Raw genomic sequence first — 15951 nt, 5'->3', positions numbered from 1 at the left:
GAAGGTTTCAGTGTAGTCAATGCCTTCAACCTGTGAAAAGCCCTTAACAACGAGACGAGCTTTATGTTTATCAACTTTCCCATCTGGTCCATACTTGGTTCTGTAAACCCATTTACATCTAACAAGTTTGCGTCCCTTTGGTAGAGGAACAAGATCCCATGTATCATTTGTCATCAATGAATGATATTCTTCATTCATAGCTGCTTCCCAATGTGGATGGCCTGAAGCTTCTGCAAAAGTGTCAGGATCATGATTTACTGGAGCTTGAGCCAGTAAAGAAGAGGCTCTTTCAAACTGAGAACGTGTATGTCGCTGATCTGTAGGATCATCGGCAAGATCACCTGCTGCATCCCGAGTAGCACGGACCCATCTTGGAAGTTGAGGATCCTGAGAAGGTGGGGGAGGATTATCATCCTCGCTTTCATCATCTGAAGAAGAAATGTTTTCAAAAGTAGAAGAGATAGGAAGAGGTGGCACATCCGCCGGACTAGGCTTGCAGGCCGATTTATTTTCATCAAATTTTACATCTCTTCTAATGATAACATTTTTGGACTTAAATGGAATAAGTCTATAACCTTTTACATCTTCAGAATATCCAACAAAAGTACATTTCTCACTCTTAGGTTCTAAAGCTTTATGCTTTTCATCTGGAATATGGGCCCATGCTTCACTTCCAAACACACGAAAGTGACTTACATCTGGTTTAATGGAACTCCAAGCTTCTTCTGGAGTGATATTCTCTATAACCTTAGTAGGAGTGCGATTGATTATATAATTTGCACAATTAATTGCTTCGGCCCAAAAACTAAGACTGAGTCCTTTAGATTGCAGCATACAATTAGCCATTTCCTTTAAGGTGCGATTTTTCCTTTCAGCTATACCATTTTGTTGTGGAGTGTATGGAACAGTATGTTGCATTTGAATTCCATTTTCGGTGCAAAAGTTGATGAATGTGTTTTTAACATATTCTCCACCATTATCAGTTCTTAGCTTAAGAATTTGATGTCCAGATTGTTTTTCAACAAAGGCTTTGAAGGCCAAAAATGTGTTAAATACTTCGCTCTTGAGTTTTAAGAAGTATACCCAAGTGCGTCTGGAGAAATCATCAATGAAAGTTAAGAAGTACTTGCAGCCAGAGAATGAAGCAACAGGAAGAGGACCACATAAATCACTGTGCACAAGCTGTAAAGGGGCTGAGGCGTGCCAAGAGGCACGTTTGTCAAAACTGTCCCGATGATGTTTTCCGAGTACACATCCGGAACAAACACCATCTCTGCAAGATACCATAGGAAGACCTGTCACCATATTTTCTTTACATAGATGCTGAAGGGAGCGATAGTTTAAGTGGCCAAATCGCTCATGCCAAAGTTTGCTCACTTCATCATTATGAGCAACAAATACTGAGGGAAGATTTGATGACCCAAAGTTGTGAAACTTATACAACCTTGTGGAATCATCAGCAAGACCAGTAGCTAGAATCTGTTTAGGATCTTTTAGATCCTTGATTACAACATCATGAGGTGAAAATTCAACAATTTTACCTTCACCTAAATGAGTTATCTGATAGACAGATAGAAGGTTGCAGGATAAGGTTGGAACACATAATACATCATTAAACTGACCATTGTCTAGATGAACAGTTCCAGTCCCTACAACATTAAGAGATCTATCATCACCAACATATATATTTTTGGTGTTACAATCATTTAAAGAAGAAAACATGGCTTGGTTTTTGGCCATGTGATAAGAGGCTCCAGAATCAATGAGCCACTCATGAGAATGAGAAGAAGAAGAAGATACATTTAATGCATAACCAGACTGAGATGATTGACAACGACATGCAGAAAGTGCCATTCCGGAAGTTGAAGTTGAAGTAGGCTCCACATGGATGTTATGTTTCTTCATTGCGGCTTCCAAAGCTTCCATCTTCTTAAAGCATTTAGATTCTAAGTGGCCATCTCGATTACAAAAGTTACAATGTCTATCAGTCTTCTTCCATTTGTTTTTATTGGTCTTATCATTTTGCGGCTGAGTTGGTTTAGGACCATTCTTTTGAGGATATGACTTCTTAGGATTCTTTGAATTTGGTTGCTGTTGGGCGGCTAACGCTTTCGTGGAAGAGTTTCCAAGATTAAGAAGACCAAGGTGTAAGAGTTTTTCTTGTTCTCTTATTAAGGAATCACAAAAGGAGTCAAAGGAAGGGGCCTTGTAGTCTTTTCCTTGACAAATGAAAGCTTCCCTTGTAGAATGGAAAGTGGAAACAAATACAGAGTAGACTGGTCCCAACTTAGTAAGGATGGAATAAATAAGGTTACCATCTTCTTTCTTAACTTTAACACCTTCCAAGAGATATCTAAGGGTCTTGAATTTCGATAAGAAATCTTCAATGCAAGAAAAATTATTAGGATCCAAAGTAAGCAACTCATTTTCAAGTTGATGGGCTCTAATTTCATTTTTAATCCCAAAAACTTTAGCGAGTTTTTCTAATGCTTCATGAGGAGTCTCAAGGTCTGCAATGTGGAATCTAAGATCAGGAGAAATAGACATCCCTATCAAACCACGTGCTTGATCTTGTCTATTTTCCCATTTTGCAACCTTGTCTTCATCTTTTGGTTTCTTCTCTTGGTCTGTGGCTATTCTGAAGAGACCTTTACTTCTAAGTAAATCTTCCATGTAGGCTACCCATTGGAAGTAGTTAGTGCTGTCAAGAATGACTTGGCATGGACTTTCCATTTTTAAAACAAACTGAAGCTGAAGATGCTGAAAGTAAGTGTTCCAATGGATAGATCTCGAAAAAATAGGCGGTTTTAAAAAAAACGGCTCTGAAAAAGGCTTCCGGATGAAGAAGTTATGGCTTTTTGAAAAAAAATTGTTGAAGTTGCCGGCAAAGTGCGCGAATGTGCGGGAATGAAAAAATCCGCCCCCACAAAATGGAGACTTGAACCCAAGACCTCTACTCTCTTAAAATAGCTTTGAACCAATTGATCTATACAAAAAATTTGAGAGAGAGAGAGAGAGAGAGAGAGAGAGAGTACTCTCTTAAAATAGCTTTGAACCAATTGATCTATACAAAAAATTTGAGAGAGAGAGAGAGAGAGAGAGAGAGAGAGAGCCTTGCCCAAGACCTCTACTCTCTTAAAATAGCTTTGAACCAATTGATCTATACAAAAAATTTGAGAGAGAGAGAGAGAGAGAGGAGGGGGGGGCCTTGGTTTGCGTGCTTGCCTTGAGAAAGCTCTTTTTCCCTACAAAACAAAAAACACAAAACCCAACACGAATATGCAAAAAAACGAACCTTGCGGCTCGAAGTTAGCTTTAGCCAAAAAACTAGAAATTTTAAAAAAAATCTCAAAGTTAGCTTTAGCCGAAAAACTAAATATTTTTCTCAATGTTTCTGATTTTCCGAGATCACACTAAGGTGCAGGGAAAAGAGCATACGCATGAGAAAAATCCTTCCTTTCTGTTTTTGATTTGCCCAGATCGCACAGAGTCGCAGGGCAAAGAGCATACGCAGAAATGAAAGGTATAGATCCGGTTAAAAAAAAGGCTAAATAAACCGAAACCGAAATAAGCAGAGAGAAAATAACAGTAAACTGCAAAAAAAACACTGTATACCTCCCGATCTGAAAAATGACGCAGCTAGGGCTACCGGAAACCTTTTCGCGTGAAACAAAAGGGGTTCCTCACTGGAACAGATGCTCCGAACGCAACAGAGCAGTCCTCTCGGCCCGAAAGCAGTCAGAAACAGCAGATCTAGGAAACGACAGCCGCATGCAGTTCTACCGGCTTCAGATTTGGATCACCAACGGACGCGGCCCTCAAATAGCTCTGATACCATGTAGGAATTTACAGGGTGAGTTCCTCAGAAAGAACACCAAAAGGACACCGCTCACAACCAGATCTCAAATCAATACACCAGTATTTTTGACGTGGTTAAAACCCTCAAAGTGCAAGGAGGGAAACAGTCCACGGCCTGTCCCAACGTGGGTACTACAGGCAATTTATTAATCAAAGAATGAAAATTTACATAAGCTTCTCTCATGCACGGATTACACGAACAAAGACCCTCCATGCGGTTTGAGGGTTTTAACCAACAAAGACCCTCCATGCGCTTTAAATAGAACTCATGGACCAATCGGGTGTCAAGCCACGGATCGAGTGTCGGTAATACCGAGGAGAGAATGAACCGTCGGATCACTACATATCGTGACCGTCGGATTGTAAGTTAAAAAATGTACAACGGTAAAGAAACACACTTTACCTAACTCTATACCTAACTCTACACTAGACCAAGTTGAACTTAACTATATCCTATGTGTCGGAATATCCTAACAGGTTCCTGACATAAATCTGTAGTTTCTGAGGGATGTCATTTTTTTTTCTCCGGTTTGTAGGCCCCACTTCAATAACTAGAACTTGGAGGTTGGGTCATGTCATAGTGACACTCATCTCATGTATACCCTTAAGATCTTGTAAAAGTGGGTAAATGTGAGAGCGGTCGTTAAATAAAGTGTCTATCATTGTGACACTCCCCCCTTTAGTCTAAGATCTAGTTTAAGGGCTTAAGTGAGGAGGTTTTCCTAACCTCCATGGGGTGACTTTGCATTCTTCCTAATCCCCATCTAAATTATCACTAAATATTAAAAAAAGTCTTCTGAGAAGGTCGTGTAGCATGTTGCACTTGTATCAAGCAACCATGCTTCTCTCCATGAAGAAAATCAAGTATGAAAATAATCTTTAATTACTCCATTATTACAATGAGAAACAATATAATGAGTACATTTAGATGCTTTACCTTTTGCTACATTGAGTGTTTCACCTCTCTCTTCTTTCTAATTTTGTTTGACTTTTGTCTTCTCTTAGGGGATTTTGCATGTCAATGCATGATGTCCATTTTTTCGATAATGAAGATCAAATATTTCTCCTTAATTGTGTCTACCCCCCCTTCCTTTGAAATTCTTTCTTCCATGTCCTATTTATTTCCATTTCCTCTAGAAGAATTGTGTGATTAATTCTTCCCTTTCTAAAAAGGCGTATGGTCTCTTAAGTGGGTTGAAATGATGTATTCTTCCTTCCAAAGGATTTCTCACATTATGTAAATTTTTCCACCACATATTCAAATGTAATAGACTTCAATAGGTCACTATCTTACAAGTATTTAAGTTAGTCAGAGTATGTAGGATAGAGGGCCTTGATGAAGGTTATGAGAGGAAGTTCTATATTCAATTTAGTGGCATATGTGCCATCCATGATGGATTTTTGTATTAGAAGCTAAGGGTGTAGGATCATCATACTTCAACTCTAGGTTGAAGAGCTTGACCAACAATTGTACTAGTTATGGTTCCAATTTTGATTTGTACAAGTCCTTAACTTCCTTAAATCACCTTAAGCATATGTAATTGAATCAATATGACATATCACATCTTTACTTATTGATGAAACAATTAAGTCATAAGCCTTATTGCATATGCTCCTCCATATGGATAGATCCCTATCTGATGTAGGCTTCTTGGATCCATTTTCCTCCTCTCCTTTGTGAATGCCAACTTCTCCTTCAAATATTTCATACCACAAGTTAGTGAACATCAGAATGTGTTTTATCTTTTTGGACCACTCTCTATGGTTCTGTTTTCCATTCAAATCTGCATCGACAATGGAGATGATAGAGAGTGTCTTTGTTAGTAATTTCTCCTGACAATCTCCAACTACTTGGTATTTTTCTTAATATAACAATGACAACTCAAAGATCATTTTAGATGGAGGTACATTGGCATGATTTTTGGTCATTGGTGATGGTTGGAATTTAGTTGAAAAATCAAAAAGGGTTGCTAATAAATTGGTCCTTAGTTATTTAAATTTCATAAAGGAGAATAATAAATTTTAGATAGACATGGAAGAAGGAAAAAGGCCACAATATCCAACTAATGGCATTCTACATATAATTCAAATTGCTAAAGAAGAGTATAATGTGAAGGATGTGTATGTAAGGGATGAAATTATAGTAATAAATTCTGATGATTTCTTGGGGTTCATCTCGTTACCCTATTGATGCACTTGGATCAATTCCTCAAATCCATATTAGAAATCAGGTTGGAGGTTGAAAAGGAAAGTGATGGAATGCTTTACTATGATGATATCTACAAAGTTGTGTGGGCTTTCATGGGGGAGATAGACATGGAGAGGTAAGGAGGAATTCATGTCAAATGTGAAATATGTTCAAGAATCAAATTCTCGGTAGCCAAAATAAAGATGGGATTCTATCTTAGGAGTAACAAACACTCCCACCCTGATGAATTTCATGATGCCAAGGAATGTTTTGGGTGAAATATTTGACAAAAAACTTACTCAACATTTACTTTTTCAATCCTAGTTCGTAGACTTAGAGACACTACAAAATTTGGGTGGATATGGGACCATAGAGACCTACTAATCTATCTCTACTCAAAGCAATTGTAGGATTCTAGCTAAAATACCATTGAGTTCTTAGTGTTGGCTCCTCCTATGTCAGTTGACCTAATGTCTCACTCAGTTTTCAAGTTTAAAAAGGGACTTAAGATCTCACTATGGGTTCTCAAATCGCATAACAGGAAAGGAAACCTAAGATTAGAAAAAAAAATCCTATCTAAGAAACATTACTATCACACATGTAAACAGAAAAGATGACTAAACCTAGGTTTTCCCTGGGGCTGCACTCAATGATGACCTAGTTCACAAAATAGATAAAGCCATATGTGTATAGTCTGAAACAAACCCTATTTCACACCATCAAAATGCTAATTAGATCCATAAGTTATCAATCACATGGCAACATGTATAGATTGGTTTCTGACAAGAACACTAGTATTATTTCAAGTTCATGTCTATATCCAAATCACACTCAAGATTTACAAATATTGAATATGAACCTATAACATATATAAAGTAATGATCTCACATACAATATGCACAACTTCCCTTGACAGTTCCTCTTTGTTAGCATATTCAAGACTTAAGTATGTCTATAAACTTTGTAAAAGTATATGTTATTCCTGCATACATAATCCGCATATACATCGAATGGCATAGAGAGAAAGGATTTCAAGCCTCGTTATATAGAAAATACAAGATATTATGTCAACAATAAATCTGCTGTAAAATGCCAATGATGACCACAAGCGCTAAGTCTCAAAGATATATATTTTTTTGTTGCTTGCAAATATAGAGTAGTCACACATTAAACAATAATACCTCACAACAATTTACAATTAGTTATACAAAGTGTGCACTCCTAAACAAGGAGATCATTCATTGAATTTCTATTGATCAAAGGATAATTAAAACATGCACACTTTTGAGAAAAGATCAAATGAGCTCAGTGTACATCCACTTAGCCATATCATTCAAAATGGAAATGACACATCAAGCAATTTGTTGTGTGGATCACACATATAATCTTAAGATCTATCGATTATAGATATACAACACTCAAAACAGAGCACTATATATCATATTCAAACCACACACATAACCTAATCATTAAATCAAGGACAATACAAGAGGGAAAAATGATGGGTTGGTGGGCCCAAACCAATCAATGATTTCCTCTCTAAGAAATCTAGATCACAATAAAAATGTAACACAACATGTGAAAAAACATGAGCATCAACATTGATATTAGAAACTCCACAGTCTCTACATCATAAATCACACAACAAAGCTTGATCTTAATGGTCACCACATGGGCTCATCCCACAACCTTGAAATAGTGACAAAACCTCCCATTTAGCAACCCCCAAACCTGGTTTTTACTCATGAATTTACACAAAAATGACCAGGGGCAAATTGAAACCAATTTCCCCAAAAATAAACTGTCAAATCATGAATAATTTATAGAATACTATATTTAGAATAAATATAACATTAGATAATATTAAAATAAAGTTAAACCATTGGGCTAAATTTGTATATAAAAATGTTGTAATATAAAGATTAGATACTGTAATATAAAGTTCAATATTTCTTATTGTAATTCCAAAAACTTTTTCCTAGACTATGTCTAAAATTTTTGAGCATTTTTATGAAGTGACAAACTACAATTTCGGTTCAAAGCCACTTTCTTGATATGAAATGAAAAATGTGAATTAAAGAGATACACATGTATGCTTACCATCAATGATTTTAGTTGGTATCAATAATCCTTGTGTTGTATAGAACACCTCACATGGATGAAAATTCACACCTTTAGGAATATGATGACCTCTACCAATAACATCCACATGATTTTCAAATATTATTACCCAAAAAAAAGTTCCACTAGTCTTCACATCTACTAAACAATTCAAAACTTGCACAGGATATGGATTTTTCAATGACTCTTCTTCAGACATACCAGAAAAATTTCCATAATAAATACAGACATACATGCCTGCCTTTATGGTAAAATCAAATGGATTTGTGTTACATACCATAAGTCCATCCATTTGAATGAATTTCTTTTTTCCAATCTTGATAAAATGACCATCTCCCAATAAGGGAGTCACATATGAACTGGATCCCATGAAATATCCTCACTTGATGACTGCAGTGCACTTTTTTTTGTGGTATTCATCTGACCCACTCAAAGATAATTATGATTTTATTTCAGAAAATGCAGGATGGTGGAACATAAGCTTCTCAATTTCATCTACATGCACCATTTGAATTGGTAAAACATCATCCCTACTACAAGTCCATGTGCCAATAGTACCAACAATGTAAAAAATTGGGTCATTACCACAAGGATCTAGGCATGTCAAATCTACATTTCTTATATATGACTCATTAATAAATTTGTAGATAATGATCTCTTCTAAATATTTTTCTCTTTTAGGAAAAGCAACTATATCAAACGTTGGAGCCTTGCCCCTAACATATTGTAAATATCAGCAACATCAGATTTCGTAAGCTTTTCCTGTATTATTAACTTGGACCTGTACATCATTATTGTTGGACTCTACTTCATCATCACTCCAAGAATCATTTTTAGCAATTTTAGATAATATTTGTGACTTTTGTCATTGTATGGCTAATTGTTGCTTCATTTGTCTTTGTTTTTCTCGTCTAGCATCTTCTTTGATAAGTATTCAAAATTCTTCTTCCACAACTTCTGGAGGCAATGCCTTTCATTCTTTATGTGGAAATGGATTAGAGTTTGTACTAAACATGATTCATTCTATAAAATGATGTAATTTGTGGTAATGACAATATGCCCAAATGGGCTACACAGGTTACACATGAGATCTTTGAATTGGAAACCAACAATGGGTAAAAAATAAATTTCTTTATGCATGATATAAATGTTATACTAACCCTTAATATAATCTTCAATTTTGTTTCTCCTTGTGTCGGATACAATTTCTACATAAAATAAATTGAGTCCTAAAATATTTCTACAATAAAATATATCCAACATGGTTAGAAGATAAAAAACACAAAGGAAATTAAAAAATAAATGTAACATATATTTTTGAGTGGTTTTCTTCAACAAACCTGGATAAAGGTCATGAGAATCCTAAATAGAATCATATCTAAAACAAAAATCATCATTCTACAAATAAATTTAAATGTCTCTTACCAGTGACTGCCATCATCTTGCAATCCCTTTTGGTTTGATCTAGAATCACATCTTATAATATTAGATTAGTTTATGGCCTGGTTTGTTCATAGGAGGTCAAGAAAGGCAACTGACCTAGAGAATCCGATATGGTTTGATAAATTGTTTTGAGTCCTAAAAGATTTTTGCATAAAATATAGCCATCTTGGGCTGAAAAAAATGCACAATGGAAATTAAAAAAGAAATGTAACATAGAGTTTCCAGTGGCATTAGAGATATTTTGAGGCCAAAAATTGGGTCTCAAAACAAAAATGTACAACCAAAATCAACTTTATAAGAACCAATAGGATTCAAGATCATGATGATGTCAACCATGGGGTAATATTCACCCTTTCTGGAATAAAAACGTAAAAAGATTTAAAAAATAAAAAATAAAAACACTATTTTCAACTCGTATTTCCAACTTATCTCCCTACAATTTTACTCAAATTTCAAGTGGGGGCACTCATTGGATGAAAACTTTAATTTCTCACCCAAGGAGTAGCCATGTTGCATACTTTCGATGGACCCACCTGTGTTGGGTGTGGTTTTTTACCTATTTTCTTCACATTCTTTCCCCTGTTTTGACCTTTCTGTCCTCCAGGCCTGTGCCCTTATATGACCAAACTCCCTGTTTTCTTACCTTTTTAATACATTTTAAGGTCATGTTACTTTTCTATATTTTAACAAATAATATGAGGCTTTACTCCTTTTTGTGGCTAACTAGGAGAGCATTGAAGAAGTATTTTGGGAAGTTCATCTTTTCAGGTGTTGGCTCGCGAGAACGAAGCTATGAAGTAGACATGAAGCAAGGATTAACTGCAGAAAAGGGTGGAACGGTTCGCTGTTACACCCCGAGTGTTGTTACAAGTTTTATGCTACACGCTAGGTGCTGTTACAGGTTTCTGTTGTTACAAATTTCTATTACACATTGGATGTTGTTACAGTCTGTTGTTACACATTGGATGTTGTTACACCTCACGCCGATTCGCCATCACACCAACAGTGTTGTCGTCAGTTATGCCGCATCATCTCGAACCACCATTCGCTCAATGTTGTTGCACCAAAGCTAGAAATGTGGGTACTATTCCACATAACAACTGTCGGCAGTAGGGATTGTTTATTTTTGAAGCAACAAGACTCCAGCAGTTGCAACTAATGTATATTTATTTAGCAATAGGTTGTAACTTCTTTATTTTTTATCAACATGAGAATCGGGAGATTCTCATGACTGATCTGTTTCTAATTTTCGGGTTGTAATAGTTATAAAAGACTCGAATTTTTATGTATCAAGAGATGACATATAGAAGAGTATCATTACTCTATTTCTGTAATTCTGAATTTATTTTAATATCAATTAGCATGGTGATGTTGTTACTGCTTTCCAACTAATTTGTTAATCACTTTCGTGTTCTTCCTATGCCCTGCTAAGGAGGAAGGGCCCTCCTCTTTGGCAGGGATTGCAGTGATATAGGTAGTGTACATTCTAGTTTAGTTCATTGATTTATGGTTTCTCGCTGTTGCTGTAAAAATCGTGTATTCCATTCGGTGTTGTTTCTATTTATCTTATGTTGTTACACCTAGTTAATCAACAGAGTGGTAGTAACCAGCTGGAGTAGATGTTAGTTCTTGTGTGGCGCACCCTTACTTTAATAGCTACGAGTTACGATTTAATTTTGTAGAGTGTTTTTTATATCTACACTCATGGTTTGATTTAGCAATTTAGATCAGCGACATCTTTTATAGTTTTATGCATTTTCTTCTACTTAGCTGGAGTGTATTGGCACAAACAATGCGAACTCCATTGAAATAACAAGACCTACCCTAGGTTGAAAATTAATGTTGCAGTCCAAGTCAATTAAGGTTGATTAAAACAACACTACACCCTACTACATGAAAAATGAGAAATGCATGAAAATCTTGATTGCAATCATGTTTTTTCATGTATTTTTAATTTTTTGTGTAGCAGGGTCCATTGAAAGTATGCAACATGGGTACTCCTTGGATGAGGAATTAAATTATGCATCCAACGAGTGCTCCCGCTCAAAAATTGATTAAACTACAGGGAGATAAGTTGAAAATATGAGTTGAAAATATAGTTTTTCTTCCCTATAAAATTTGATGATGTAATATAATCTTATTTTATTATTTCCATTATTATTTAATAATATCCCTTAGGAGGCCCATTTTAGTCCTCAAAATTTCTCTAATTTTTTCTTCAACAAACTCGAATAAAGGTCATGAGAATCTGAAATAGAAGCATATATAAAACAAAAAAACATCATTCTACAAATAAATTTAAATGTCTCTTACCAGTGACTGCCATCATCTTGCAATCCCTTCTGGTTCAATTTGGAATCACATTTGATATGGTTTGATCTGGAATGGAATCCTAAATTCAACTAGGGAGATCATGAGGGAGGTCAAAAAGGCGGGATGAGAACAAGGTAGATTGACGACCAAAGTTCACCTAGGTAAGTCAAAATGGGTAGAAAAATAACCCACCAAACGAAAATTCAAATTTGTTAGTTAACCTCACATCGTTATATGTGCAAACCACACCAATTAACCTGACATTATAAATCATGTAGCCGAGAATGATTTTTGGTGGGATGATGAGTTTAATGCCCCTAATTATAGATTAAATGATTTGTAATATTTTTTGTATTTATGATACATTTTGGGTTGGCAGGATTCTTATTTCTAAACTTGTTTAATATGTTTTTTCTTATCAAGAGGGTTAAAAGCTTCCACCCTCAATAACATTCTTGATACTTTTTCCTTAGTGCAAAGGGATATTTTGTTGTTTTCATTGGTATTTAAGGCATTTCTTCTACATCTTCCATCAACTAATTTTTATGTATTTGCATTATGGGATAAAATTTCCCAATGTAAAGGATCTAGTTTGAAGATATAGTTGGAGTTGACTATCATCTTTGACTTGCATCATTTCTCCAAAATTTTATTAAATTATCAATCTTTGAATATGGAAATTGAGGGCCATTAAAGAGTTGTTTTGAGGTGAATTAGAGTAGCTATCATTGTGATAGTTTAAGGGTCGCCCCCTCTAGTCCAAGAGATAGTTTGAGGCCTAAAGCGAGGAGGTTTTCCTAAACTCCATGGGGTGCCTTTGCATTATTCCCCCACCAAGAACAACCTATGGAATAAAACCATTTAAATTATCTCTATATCTTCAAAGAAGTCTCTCTAGAAGGTCATGTGGCGTGTTGCACTTGTGTCAAGCAACCATGCATCTCTCCAAGAAGAAAATCAAGTATGAAACAAATCTTCAATTACTCCAATATTACAATGGGAAACAATGTAATGAGTACATTTAGATTTTTACCTTTTGCTACATTGGGTGTTTTACCTCTTTCTTCTTTCTAATTTTGTTTGTATTTTATCTTCTCCTAGGGTATTTTGCATATCGATGCATGATATCCATTTTTTCCACAATGAATACAATGCAAATCAAATATTTTTTCTTAATTGTGTCTATTCCCCCTTCCTTTGAAATACTTTATTCCATGTCCTATTTTCCTGAAAATTCCTTTAAAAGAATCATGTGATTGATTCTTCCTTTTTCTAAAAAGGCATATGGTCTCTTAAGTGGGTTGAAATGATGTCTTCCCCCTTCCAAATGGTTTCTTATATTCTGTAACTTTTTCCATCTAAGATTCAAATGTAATAGACTTTAGTTGGTCACTATATTGTATGGATCTTAGCTAGTGAGAGTATGTAGGAAAGAGGGTTTTGATGAAGGCTATGATAGGAAGGTCTATATTCACTCTAGTGACATCTATTGCATGCATGATGGATTTTTGTCTTAGAAGCTAAGGCCATGGGATCATCATCCTTCAACTCTAGGCTAAAGAGCTTGACCGACAATTTTTCTAGTTATAGTTCTAAGCTTGAGTCATACAAGTCGTTAGCTTCCTTAAAGCACCTTAAGAATATGTAATTGAAGCAATATGATGGCTCATATCTTCACTTATTGATGCAACAATTAAGGCATAGTATATTTTGTATATGTTCCTCCATATGGATAACTCCTTATCTAATGTAGGCTTCATGGATCTTTTTGGACCACTTTCTATAGTTCTCTTTTCTAGTCAAAACCACATTGGCAATGGAGATGTGAGAGAGCATCTTTGTTAGTAATTTCTCCTCACAATCTCTAACTACTTGGTATATATCTTAGTATAACCATGGAAACTTGAAGATCCTTTGAGATGGGGGCAAAGTGAAAATTTCACTACTGAAATCCTATTGCAGAAATTAGAATATTTTATTCTAAATTGTTAATTAAATTAGCAGTTTATCGCTAACACAACAACAAAATAAACACATTGCAATCTTCACAAAATTACTGCGGAAAATAATAGCGTTGGAAACTAAAAAATAAGCACACAGACACACAAAAATATAACAATTATTTTTAGACAAATCTCCCCAGAAAAACCCAACTTGGGAAAACTGGTGCAACAATTGAGGGTTTTATTATTATGCAGCAGTGAAATTATCTGAGTACAATATGGATGCCAAAAAATGACAATATTGTAGAGAAAATACTGGCAAAAATTATCTGAGGGAAATTACCCTCACTCTGAGCAATCTTGACACTTGACTGCCCTGAAAAGAAAGTCATCCACCTTGCTATGCGCAACTTCTAGATCACCCCTGTGCAGTTTGATACATGATTAGCTTGGAACAAATGAAAATCAAGTCATCCTACTTGTTTCTGACGGGGAAACTATCTATCCGACACTCTAGAATTGAAAACCAACTTCACCTCAGCAAAATCGAATTGCCCTTTGAGGCTCTGCGTTGCCTCTGTGCAATCTCCTAGAGAAAAACTTGGACTCTCTACAAATTACTCATCAGATCTGGAAAATCTTCCTCCAACCTTACTTTCCCTGCCCCTCACTGTCTTTGTTTCCCTTCTATGGCTCGAACTCTTCCGATAACTGCTGCTCCTTTCTGGAAATAGAACTACCCAAGAAATCGATCTCAAGTGTGTGTTCTCCATCTACCCATCAAATTATTCTTATAATCTTATATTGAGACTCCAACGACCAAGATTAAAACTTAATCAAGGGCAAATATCATATTTGGATCGATTTGTGTGAATTTCTAGATGATTCACACCTTATCTCAATTAATATTGATTAATTAATCCCTTTTCCTAAGTTTAGACTTAGGAAATATTTAAAAAATAAGTTAATAATTTAATTGAAACACTTCTAGGTGGAATTTCCAATAATGATTTATGGGTTATGGAGAATTTTTATGTTTTAGCCTCTCCACAAAGTTTTGCGACTAGAACACCTTCGATGCCACAAAAACTACTCCCTCTTAGTGAGGAAGGTGTTCTAGTGTTGCACCACTGCTACAACACCCTGTCTCTATATCACCCTCTGTCACACTAATGATGCCTGGCCACTGTGACTACTTGCCACTGCCCACCAACCACTGTGCAACTTTGATGTTGGATATGTGTTACTGCTGACACTCCTATATTGTTTCCAAATCTACATTGTAGGGACCAACCCTATAATTTTTTATTTTATTTTTTTAAACTAAGAATACAACCATAAGGAGCTAGCATTGGGAACTCAAAAATATTAAGCACTTATATAAAACATCCATGAATTTCACTGCATTACACATATCATCTATTTTACATGTTGTTAACTATAGTCATAATGAAGTCATATAAAAGAACATTATAATAACATAGGTACCATTCACCAGGAGACGAGATTCAATCTTGACTTGCCACTACTTGCACTCCTTTGTTATCGTTCGCCTCCAAATGTGAATGTTGGCGTGATTAATCTGAATACAGTGAACCACTGGTTGACCTCCCAGCCTACTCCTTGGGTACTCTCCTTCCTCGCAGACCCCCAAGCTGCAATGGGGTTGTACAATGGAGGAAATGTGTTAGCTAGTAGAGGAGAGCACTCCTTGGCTCAAGAGTCCCCTCTCTAAAGTCCTCTACCTCACCAAACTCACTATAGCTTGTAGTCACTACTTTAACATAGTCTCATCCATCCAACAATAAGATAAAAAGAAAAGTCTTTTCTCCCATGGCCTACCCCTTCTTTTACAGGAGTCTTCATAGGTGACACTTGGCATTTCATGCATAATTAATTATTTTTGTTAGTCCAATAGTTTGATTATTCATCCACCCATGTGTCACTCTCTCACCACGGATCTCCAAAATTATTTACTTAAATTTTAATTTAGAAATAATATTTTTCCTCACGCCAACAAGACTTCCTATTTCTTCTGCTAGTTGTCTCTTGATCCCCCTTTTCTACTCCTTAAATTATGTTCAT

The sequence above is a fragment of the Pinus tabuliformis genome, chromosome 9 (assembly GCF_031772625.1).
Source record: "Pinus tabuliformis cultivar Carrire ecotype Pingquan chromosome 9, CPIR1, whole genome shotgun sequence".
NCBI classification, from domain to species: Eukaryota; Viridiplantae; Streptophyta; class Pinopsida; order Pinales; family Pinaceae; genus Pinus; species Pinus tabuliformis.
Note: the sequence above shows the minus strand (reverse complement) of the source record.